At 37.6% G+C, this 11921-nt stretch overlaps 2 non-coding genes across 2 annotated transcripts; one reads left to right on the top strand and one right to left on the bottom strand.

Annotated features, from left to right (window-relative positions):
* Positions 1–2256: 2256 nt before the first annotated feature.
* LOC150061081 (U6 spliceosomal RNA) lies at positions 2257–2363 on the top strand. The gene has a single exon (XR_016536341.1). It is a non-coding gene; the product is annotated as a U6 spliceosomal RNA (small nuclear RNA).
* A 1514-nt stretch (positions 2364–3877) lies between these two features.
* On the bottom strand, positions 3878–4038 carry LOC150061080 (U1 spliceosomal RNA). Its single transcript, XR_016536303.1, has one exon. It is a non-coding gene; the product is annotated as a U1 spliceosomal RNA (small nuclear RNA).
* Positions 4039–11921: the final 7883 nt, after the last annotated feature.

Genomic DNA, 11921 nt, shown 5'->3' with positions numbered 1-11921 from the left:
AGAAAGATAGCAGGGATGGCAATTAGATTTATAATTTGCCCTGCTCACTGGATGGTACAGCTGAGCTCTAGGTAAGAAGTGTATTGGATTAAATGTAGTACCATCATCAGGGTGGAGGAAAGAATGTCAGCAGTACAAGGATCCCAAATTTGAAGTGACTACATTTCCAGGTAGTGAGTAGGTAATTGAATACACTCACCATGAATAGCAAATAGGATTTACAGCTGCATATTTGAGATTGGCCAATATCAATGATTAGGAAACTAGTATATTCAAAAATTCTCTGAAATAGATGATAAAGAAGAACTGAAAATTTGGAGATGAATTTTGAGGCACTCTAAAATATATACATTATTTAACACAAAGGATACTGTATAAGGAGCATGAATGAGAATGGCTAGTCCAGCAATTTCTCCATGTGAATGAGACCACCAGATTGCCCTATGGGAGAAACCTAAGGGGTTTCAAGACAGAAGAAATAGCAAAGGCAACACACGCAAAGAAAACACGTCTTTTGATTCAGTAAACTGGGCATATTATATGAGTTTATGAGCATGTATTTCTGTTAAATCAGTCAAGCAAATAACCAAGCTGGAATAAATTATGGATTTAGGGAGAAAGGAATAAACGTGGACAATAGTTTGTAAAATTTACAATCTATAATTCAAATACCTCTGTTCCATATAAGAATATTACAATCATCACATAACCAGATGAGAGTATCTTTTCTGCATCCATCCATCTGAACCTCCTCGTGCCAGAGGTAACCATACACCAAGCACTGTGAATATCACCATTTATTAAGCACTGTCCATCAACCTCCCCAAAAAATTGTACTACATGATCCGATCATTGTTTTCCCTTGAATGAAACACTTTCTTCTCCAGTCCATTTCTTGTTTTACTATCCTGAAAAAGGATCTTATTTTTAACTAAGAAAATAGAAACTGTTCAGTAATCCCTTGACTGCTACTCACCAAGCATATGATATTAACTTGCAGCATGCTCATCTTTGCATTCTTCTATCTTTACAACAGATTCAGTAATTTTCAGCCTCTAGCATGCATCCATATTTCCTTGTTAACTCATTGAGCTCTGGTCCTTTCCCTTAAGGTTTCCAACTTCTGAAATTTACCGGAATATACCTGTGAATTCCTCTTAAACCCACACTTTGATTGCTATTAAAATAGATAACTTGTTCCTTATTGTGGATAACACCAGTTCCTTTTAGGATATGTACCAGGAGGTTTATTCTCCTCAACTTCACAGAGGTGGGAATTCATACTACAGTTTAAAATAATTTATTCTCAGGATCATTCTGCTTGTCTTTCTGCTGATCTGATTTGCACTCTGAAATTCATCAACTGCCACTAAGAAAATCAAACTCAATCGTGAGTTATTTGTGCTGGTAAAGTGCATGCCACATTTGAAGCAGGGCAGAATTGCTGGCCTCTGGAAAGCTACCTCGTGGAAGCAAACTGTGTAACAGATTCGCAGTCAAGATTGTCTGTGCTTGTAACCCTATTTGGGATCCTATTGAATTCCCTACATCCTAACCCAAAGACAAGATCACATAAAGAATGAACAGTGTATTACAGACAAAATTCTAGAATAACGTATACAATAATAAATAACAAATAAATAATAAATAATAATAAATAATAAATAAATAACTGTCCATGTAACAGCCGAAAGAAATATTCCACCACTTTTCAAGAAGCCAAAAACTACCTAAAGGAAGTATCCAATGTAAACAAGAGTTTTTATGCAAAATCTTTTCTGCAAATTCTAAAATATAATTCAAGTATTCAGACATGTACATCCATTAACAAAGCAAAGAACTGATATATTTGTTAGACTGAAATTGTAGTAGTGAGCAAAAGGTAGGAGAAAAATCACTTTCCCAAATAATGAATGTTGTTATGCCTGGTGATGATGATAGGGATGACTTCTATTTTGTAATTTTTTGTGTATGTTGTCTCTACATTTATTGTTACTTTAGAAATGATGAAAGAAACTTGAATACACTCACCAGTGGAATATGAGTAATGAAATGAGCAATGGGCATTGAGGAAAGAGAACTTTACTAGATGAACAGCAATTACTTCATTATTAAGTCAGAACATTGCTTACAAGGTTACACAAATATTAAACATGTTAATTCCCAAAGTAGAATTTCAACAAGTGTGACACATTTTTTTCATTTCTCCAGAAATTAAAACATCATTAGAACGTGCTCTGACAAGAAAAGGATCAAGTGCTTGCTTTGGCAGCACATATATTAAAACTGGAAAAATACAGAGAAGACTGGCATGGCCCCTGCTCAAGGATGACATGCAAATTCGTGAAATGTTCCATATTTTTCATCAGTCTGGAGAAATCAGTCAGAATTCACCAAAGAGAAGTCCAGGAACTGGCAGACACAGCCAAGAAATCTAACCTTCGTCTAACAGGAATTGAAGAAGGAAAAGAGTTTCAAACAAAGGGAATGCAACACTTGTTCACCAAGATATAGCAGAGAACTTCCCCAACCTCAAAAGGGAAAGTCTCACTTACATAACTGAAGCCTTCAGGACCCCAAGCAAGCAGGATCCCAGAAGGAACTCCCCCAGACATATCATAGTAAAAACATTAGACCTGAATACTAAGGATCTGGTCTTAAATGCCACAAAAAAAAACCAAAGAAAGAGCTATACTACAATGGGAAAAAAATTAGAATCTCTGTAAACCTCACCACACAAACCCTAAATGCAAGAAAAGCTTGGAAAAATATCATTCATGGCCTGAAGACCAATAACTGCCAGTTCAGACTGATAAATACAGAGAAACCAGCACTCACATTTGAGGGAGAAACAAGAATATTTCATTCCAAAGAAAAGCTATATGAATATATTCACACTAAACCAGCATTATAAAAATATTAAATAATCAAAAACAAATTGCAGAACAGCAAGAACTCCCATCAAGAAGCTATCAGAAAGGGGGAAAAGAGAAAGAGAAAGAAACACAGAAGAAAAAATAAATAATGACAAAGAATGCTAACTACTTCTCCATAATTTCCCTAAATGTGAATGGGCTGAACACTCCAATCAAAAGACACAGAACAGCAAATTGGATTAAGAAACAAGACCCCCCTGACTGGCTTTGAACTTTGATCCTTAAATCTCAGCCTCCTGAGTAGCTAGGATTACAGGTGTGAGCCACCACACCCAGATTGTTTTACTGTTTTGTATGTATGCTTTATATAAAATGTGAGGAAATGAAATGTAGTGGTGAAGTTTGTTTCCCTCTCTTTCCCTAAAACGTGTAACCTAATTGGATGGAGATCTGGAATGAATTATCCGACAACCAATTGTTACTAGATTTAATGGAGACATCACATTGTACCATGAAATACAGAAGCAGTGTAAGCATAGAGTCTGCTTTCTGTTCCTGTAAGAAAATAACAAAGACTAGGTAATTTATAAAACTTATTTAGCTCAACACTGAACACTGTAAATTGTAACAGTAAGAAGCCAGCACATGTTACACTTCTTCTAAAGGTGTCTTGTCCCTTCATAACATGCTTGCGAGTTTCTGTTGGTGAGACAGTTTGATTTTAAAACAGAGCCGTTTCTTACATAACATTTCTTAGATAATCCAATCTGTAAAAGGATTAGTCCATTCATGGCTGCAGAGTTGCCAGGATTCACTCACTTCCTAAAGGCCTCAATTGCTACTATCAATGACATATATCTGTGGGAATTAAATTTATAACATATGAATTCTAGAGGAAACACTTTTTACTTTTAACATATAGCAGCACAGAAGTATAAATAAGAGCTTGAATTATGGTCAATTCAAACAAGATTATTTATTTCTTCTTTTCTATTTTCATTTGGGAGAGTGCACATGCAGTCCCCCACTACCACAAATTACACAGTCTAGTTTCTCCTCTGTGAGAACTAGCAGAACTCAGCACACCCCGAGTGAAGCAGACATGCCTCGCCCTGAGAAAGCCACCTGTATGACTGTGGGGTTTCCCCTGTCAGGTAAGTATATATTGCTTCTTTTCAATCGATGACTTCTTATAGTTCCTGAATAGGTTATGATCCTACCAATTTAGTTCCACAGACAAGTTAATTTTCCTCTTGCTTGCTTGCTTGCTTGCTTGCTTGCTTTGTTGTTGTTGTTTCTGGTCATGGGGATTGGACTCTGGGCCTGGGCACTGTCCATTAGCTCTTCAGATCAAGGCTACCACCGCTTTATTCCCCACTTCCCAGTTAATAGTATTAATTGGAGATATGAGTCTCACATTCTTTAGTACCACGGCTGGCTTTGAACCGCCATCCTCAGCCTCCAGAGTAGCTAGGATGACAGGAGTGAGCCACTGCACCCGGCAGATGAGTTAATTTTCTGAAGGTTGGGTTGGAGTGCAAGGATAAAGTGCTGGTTTAAATAAATGAGCACACCCCAAACTTGACTACTTGAACTAGGAAAGAAGAGAAAAGAAAAGGAGAAAAAAATAAAAGAAAATTTCCTTTGTACTTTATACTCCATCGTGTTGATTATTTAGACATACAATTTATATGACCAATTCATTTGCAGATATTTGAGGTTTCCCTAAATAAGTTAATTTTATTAATTTGTGGTTAAAATTATTGTGATTAAAATATACTTCCCAATACCTTCGAGGAAAAGTTTAACTTTAAAAATTAACTTCAGTTCTATAATAGTTTATTAAATCTGCATCTGTTTACTGTTTTGCTAGGGACTGAGATACATAATCATCATTAATAAGTTTATAGCATTCTGAAAAAAGTAGACATATTTCAACCTGTGTAAACTCAAGAAAGTTAACTCTTCATTCTGGGATTTTAGTCAACTTTTAGTCATTTAGTCTTTCTGATTGTCACCTCATTTCACCTCCTCCTATCTTTTTTTTAAGTTTATTATCTTTAAATAGTTGTACAAGGGATGTGTCATTTAGCAAAGTAGTATAGGAGTGCAATGCACCTTGCTCAGTATCAACCCCTTCAACAATCTTACCCCCTTTTCCTGCACCCATTCCCTTTTTCAAGGTGTAAACAATGAATATTTGAATGAATTCTTCTCCCCTGCCTCCTTCTTGTTACCCCTCTGCCTGCTCATCTTGGCCCTACCTCCTTGCAACTACCCATTTCTTGACACATCACCAAGAAATTGGTGGGTTTTCACTTAATCTTTCTACAATACTGCACTACTTGCAACTTCCATGACCCATTAAAATTCAGTTTCTCCATCTGGAACTGCTGGAATACCACTGAGGGTGTTTACAATAGGTCTATAGGCATGATCTATCTACAACTAAGAAGAAAGGCCATGTAACCATGATTTCTCTGGATCTGGCTTACTTCACTTAATATAATTCTTTCCAAATATTTCCATTTCCTTAGCAATGATATAATACCATTCTTTCTAATGGGTGAGTAAAATTCCTTTTTATAATATTTCCTGAGTGGTAGTTTCAACAGTTCACCCTTTACACTGTAGCAGAAACTGCTTGATTCTTTCACAGGTCATGAGATCAGCAAGAATATGAGCACAGAATTTAGAGCTCTGCTGTCTGGGTCCTTTACTTGTGAAAACTAGCTCTCAAAATGCATAAACATTCTTTACCCATAGTTCTTGACTCCTGAATTGATGACATATATGGCATCTGAACAAGGATAAAAATTGTCTTGTCCTTAAAGTATTCCCACTGCATAAGATGATTGTGCACTTTAATCTACCTACCATGTCTAATTTGTCAGTAGTTTCACATAGCTGCTTTGTGTTATCTCAAGATTTTTTTTTATTTATCTACAGAGGAATCATCTTAGTAAGCTTCTAATCATTGCCTGGGGACATTTTAAAACTCCTCTGAACTTAAATTTTATATCTTGTTCTTTCCTCTAGGAACACTGATGCTTGTCAAAAGATGACTTTTCATATTTTTATTTGGAAGATATGTCCTCAGGGAAAGAGATATTTCTATTTTATGTGTTAGAAACAGCTTTTCATGTATTTAATCTTTCAATAGATGGAAACTTACCATTTATTGGATATTCTTCTGGAGCTTTGAGGAGAATGTGGATATACAGAAACAAATTACACATACTCTATACTTACAATGCAATATACAAAGGAAATATACATGTATCTATCTACCATCTATCTTCAACAGATAGCATAATACTGAGAGTTAAGTACAAAAGAATCACTTCTGGGAAATGCTCAAAAGGAAGAGACGGGAAAAATGTGTCCAAGAATGTCCATGTTGGACTATCTAGGAAATGCTCATTTGCAGCCTTTCTTGAAACAGGGATGCTATAAAAGAGATTAAGATTGTAGATTTGAAAATAGAGAAGTTTGACAGAATTATACAGTGGGCCTAACGTCTACTCTGTCATCTAAATCCTTAAAAGTTCACAAGCTTTCTGGGCTGCCATACAAGAAGGATAGGAAGGAGAGGAAGAATTAGAGGGTGACAAGAAGCAGGGTCTGCAGACAAGAAAACAGGAGCCAACGGACATAGATCCCTCCAGAAGTTAGAGAAGACAAGATAAGACGATTCTAGAAAGGAACATTGTCTGGCCTGTACCTTGATTTTGCCAGCAAAGAGCTGTCAGGTTTCTTCCCTATAGAAACCCAGTGCAGAAAATCTGCATGGTCTTTAACAAGTCTGGTGGCGGTAAATTGTCATAGCAACACTTGGAAGCTACCACAATGGAAAAATATTTGCATAAGAAAATAATGTGGCAGCATATGATAATAAAGTTCTTTGGAGAAGCCTTCGTCTTTCTATTAACTCTGGTAAGAGGCCACAAAATGAATAACTTCAGGGTGACAGACTCACTGTTCTAGAAGTTGAGACACCCAACATGAAGAAGCAAGAGTTGACAGAGTAAGGAAGGGCTTGTCCTGGTCCATAAATGACATGTTTTCTTTGTGATTGCTTCTGGGTCAAGGGACAGCGAAAGCTCTGGAAACTTGCTGGTTCAGGCACTTCTAAATGTCTCACTTTTCTTTTCTTTTTTTTTTTTCGGTCATAGGGCTTGAACTCGGGGCCTGAGCTGTGTCTCTGAGCTCTTTCATTCAAGACTATTGCTCTACCACTTCAGGCTACATCTCCACAGCTGACTTTTTGGAAGTTCATTTGGGATAAGTCTCACAGACTTTGCTGTCCTGGTTGAGTCCTCAGATCTCATCCTCCTGAATAGCCAGGATTATATGCCTGAGCCACACATGTTTGGCTAAGACCTCACTTTTAAAGATAATGTTCTTGGGACTTATTATTTCAATGAGTGTGTGAGAGACACTAACATTCAAAAAATTCTATAATTTTCTCATGTTACATAGAAGCTAAACACAAGATTATGGATAAGGTGATAGGGTTAGTGGTAAAGATAAATATTCTCAAGAGGAGTGACAAGTTCACGGCAGTATGAATTAGAAAGATGAAGAGAAAACAGAAGATATCAGTACTTGATTTGGGCTTGAAGAAAGCAGCTTCAATGAATACCCTGAATAACCTGTTTTCAGATTCACAACCATCCTTTTTATATATATCCTCCTTTCCAATCGGTTTCTTTGTTATTTTATGCCATTATTTTGCTCTTTGTGCAAGGATGGGAGTCTCTTACCCTCTCCTCACACCGTTACAGGGATAAATGGATAATAGATTAATTGAGGCTGAAGAGTATGTTATCTAAGGGAGCACAGCACATAAAAGCTGAATTTTTTTCAGTTCAAAAGGGGGATATGGCTCTTACTTGTTCTTAGTGTCTTTGATCTCTAGTATGATAAAACTCAGAAACCAAGTCAGCTTGCCTAGATATATCTTGGCACTATCTGACTAGGAAAAAGAAAAAAATGAATTGTAAATCTCTGTTAAAATTTCTGGGTTCATTTCCAACAAACACTTTCTGCCTATTTAAGCTCATTTCCTGGAGCCATTTCACTATCATTTTTTTTATATGATCCCTACTCAGATGGAAGGAAAGAGCATGTTTTTAATACTTAGTAGACATTTTCTTAGAAATTAAAGTGCAGTTTTTAAGGAAGAAACCTTAAATACATTTTTCAATCTCCTAAGCATTGTTCTATAGGTTGGGTAATTTTGAGGCATGTTTCATTCCAAGATAAAATGTACAAATCACAGAGGCTTTAAAAACTCTATGCGTTTTATTTACATCAATTAAATTTGAAACAGGTATACAGACTAAGAAAGAGAGGGAAGGAAAGAAGGAAGGGAGGGAGGGAGGAAAGGAGGGAGGAAGGGAAGGAGGGAGGGAGGGAAGAAAAGAAGAAAAAGGAAGAAAGGAAGACCCACATTAGGGTCACTCAACCAAGTGAGTATGACTAACCTAGACATCATATTCCTTAACAATCATCTTTACATTGAGTCAGTCAGCTCAGTTGTGTTCTTTCTGAGGCTGTCTTTTGCCTATAAGCATCTACTTCCCATGTGTGACAGATTTCAGCTCTGCTGACATCACTGGCTCTGAGCACCCACCTGGCACAATTCTTTCCTAAATTCTATGCATCAACACATCTACTGTAACTGTGAAAGACAGACTGGCTCTGGGAATTGGTTCATAATGGAAAATCTGTAATTCCAGCAACCCAACTCTTCCCCCAGAACTGTTTGTTGATAGGCACCTCCAATCGTTAACACTATTTACTAGCAAATCCAGGACACTGACTTCATTATAAACCAAGCTGAGAAAGTGCATGTCAAAGAAGAAAGGAAATTGTGAAGCTTGAGTTGTAAAAGAGTCTCTTAAGACATTTAAAGAGGTCAGTGAGGTTACTAAGAAAGGGAATCAGTATTGCAGATTCTTTAGCTATAAAAATACCCTTTTGCCCCATGTCAGGGGTAATTTGAGACCAGAAGATAACTAGTTCTCAATCTCAATTGTTTTCTGCCCTTGAATGGCAAGGGTCCTTTAAAGCCAGACCCAGGATAAAATCAATTATGGACACAGTTCTCAGAGAGACACTCAACAGACTTTGGAAATTCTGAGGAATAGAGGATTAAAAATGAGCTTATTTCTTAGTGAGAATAGCAAGGCCAAGATGTTTCATTAAAGGAGGAAAGTGGAAGATATTAAGGAACCAGAGAACTTGAAACTCCAAAGGAAGAATTCATTAATAAGTGAACAGAAGTCTTCAGAAAAGGAGCAAATGGCATCTCGGAAAATTGACAGTAGTCATTTTAAGAGACTAGAAGATTTCTAGAGAAGGAGGCTTGGGACCGCACAGGCAGAAATGGCAGAGATCAGAGTATCAGGGGAAAGACACTAGAAAGAGAATTCCACTCCTGCTTGACAGGCACAGTGCAAAAATGATCTCAGATTAGAAGGCAGACTGCCATTCTGACAGACAGTGATCAGGGACAGTTTGTATAACACAACTTTGCCCAGATGTGTGGCAACTCCAAAATTAACGTGAACAATCCATTTTCAATATTGAATGTTGAATATCTGGATATTGATTATGAATGCCTCCTGAAGATCTTTTTTGTTTAGATATCCATCCATTCATCTTAAACACATGACACTATGTTGTCTGAAATGCATACGGAAGTTGCCAAGGTATGGATAATGGTCCATAGTGAAAATAATAGTATCAATTTAGCGGGATGCATGATAGTGATGCATGTCATGAAAGATTTAAGAGAGGAGACTGAACTGAGTTGTAAGAGAAGCTAGCAACTTCAAGAAATATCAGCAAATACCAAAGTTCAGAAAGGCACAAACAAACAAATTAAAAAAAAAGGTATCCTCATAAAAATAGCACTCTGGTGACATATTTCTGGAAAGCAATGTGAATAGTGAAAAATAGATAGGATCTGAAATTAGTTTGACCCCACCACGTTTGCAAGCTTGTTTACTTCGTTCTTAACCACAACTTTGTAAATTTAGTTCCATCCTCTACTGGTATGCTTAAAAGATATTATAAACTTGCACCCTTCCCCACATATCCTCCACCCTACGGCTCGGATCCTCAGCTCTGAAGATCATGAGGAGATGCTAAGATAGTATATTTCATAAACGTTCCCTTTTCTTCATTCCTGCAGGGACTGAAACAGAGCGCTGCACCTATCAGCGCTGCTCTATGCTCAGCAATGTGGGTGAACTGGAAGGGAAATGTCAGGGAAACCATCTAGGTAAGGTAGATACTAGTGATGAAGCAATAAGACTTCTCTATAAACTAACGTAAATTCCAAATGCTTTCCAGCCCTCTAGACTGTATTCTGAAGGACCGAGCCTGATTGGCACACACTAGCTAATGTGTAAGCATTTTGCTCACACAATCAGGAACAGAAAGCCTGCTGAGGTACATCCTGCAGCTTATGTTGGATTTTTAACTTCTCCACCAGATTGTACAACCTTGCACTCTGAGCACCATCAAGCTAGACTTAAAGGGAGCACCTTACAGGGTCCTGGAGCCCACTGAGTGCCCAGAAAGAAAGAACAAATCTTCCAGACCCACCATCCCTGCTTGATTCCAGTGACTTACGGCTGTAATTTTAGCTACACAGCAGGCTAAGATCTGGGAGAATACAGCTAAAAGCCAGCTCATGCAGGAAAGTCCATGAGACTCCATCTCCAAAGCAACCAGCCAAAGCCTAGGCTGGGGTCCAACTGAGCTCTTGAGTCCATTCTGCAAAACTGCATCATTGCAGCTCCCTGTCCTGAATTCACATTATGTCTTAAGCTATAAACTTCTCTTTCTGTCCACTGTATTTGCTGTACTGACAATTTAGCTAGCAGTATATGAAATCTAAAATTCTTGATCTCATTAGCCTAAGATGTCCTCATTCCTCAGCCTCCTCACTGACACAAACATTTGCTCAGTTTTTTAAAAGTCTTCAAGTTGGTAGCTTGTTCAATAGGCTCTAGAATAGGTATGACCACACCCAGCTTGTTTTCCAAGTAGAATCTTTTCTAGTCTAGCCTTGCACCATGGTCTTTCCATAACTTCAATGGAGGTAATTGGGATTACAGACATATAATACCATGCTGTGCCTGTAAAATTATTTTCAATGGTCACTTTATATTCTATAAATATATAATCAACTCCCTTGTGAGAAAAACTGCTTTTAAGATGTCTTTTAATTGGGCGAGGTGGCTCACGCCTGTAATCCTAGCTACATAGAAGGCTGAGATCTGAAGATCAAGGTTCAAAGCCAGCCTGGGCACAAGAGGACCTGAGACTCTCATCTCCAATTAACCTCTAGAAAACGGGAAGTGGGGCTGTAGCTCCAGGGGTAGAGCAGTAGCCTTTTTCTGAAGATCTCAAGGACAGCAACCAGGTCCAGAGTTCAAGCCCCATGACCCCCCCCACACAAAAAAGATATGTCTCTCAAAAGGATAAGAATTTCATCTGCTTTCTATTATTTTTTCCTCTTTAGGGGTTAGAACCTGGGATACCATGAGCACTGAGATACACCATGAGGTTCTCATGGCTCAAAGGGAAAACATCTGGCCCTTTACCAATGAGTGAATTCAATGCATGAATTTACAAAGACATTTATCAGGTTCAAAAATATCCATTTTAGGGCTAGGAGCGTAGCCTAGTGGTAGAGTGCTTGCCTGGCATGATAAAGTCTTAGGTTTAATTTTTTGGTACCACATACTCAGAAAAAGCCAGAGTGGTGCTGCAGTGCAAGTGGAAGAATGCTAGTCTTGAGCAAAATGTGTCCAAGGACAGTGCCCAGGCCCTGAGTTCAAGCCCCAGTACTGGCATATATATATATACATTTCATGATAGCTTAGCTGATATTCTTTTTACTTGGATTTTTTTTTGCCTGAGTGTGAAGAGATGATTAAAATCTACAAACCTCAATATCTACATTTTATACTTTATAATTTTAATATGGTATGTCATATTAATTATATAATTACATTATATAAT

This window comes from Megascapheus bottae, chromosome 7, assembly GCF_031878675.1.
Source record: "Megascapheus bottae isolate mThoBot1 chromosome 7, mThoBot2.hap1, whole genome shotgun sequence".
Classification (NCBI taxonomy): Eukaryota; Metazoa; Chordata; class Mammalia; order Rodentia; family Geomyidae; genus Megascapheus; species Megascapheus bottae.
This window is presented reverse-complemented; position numbering and strand designations above follow the sequence as displayed.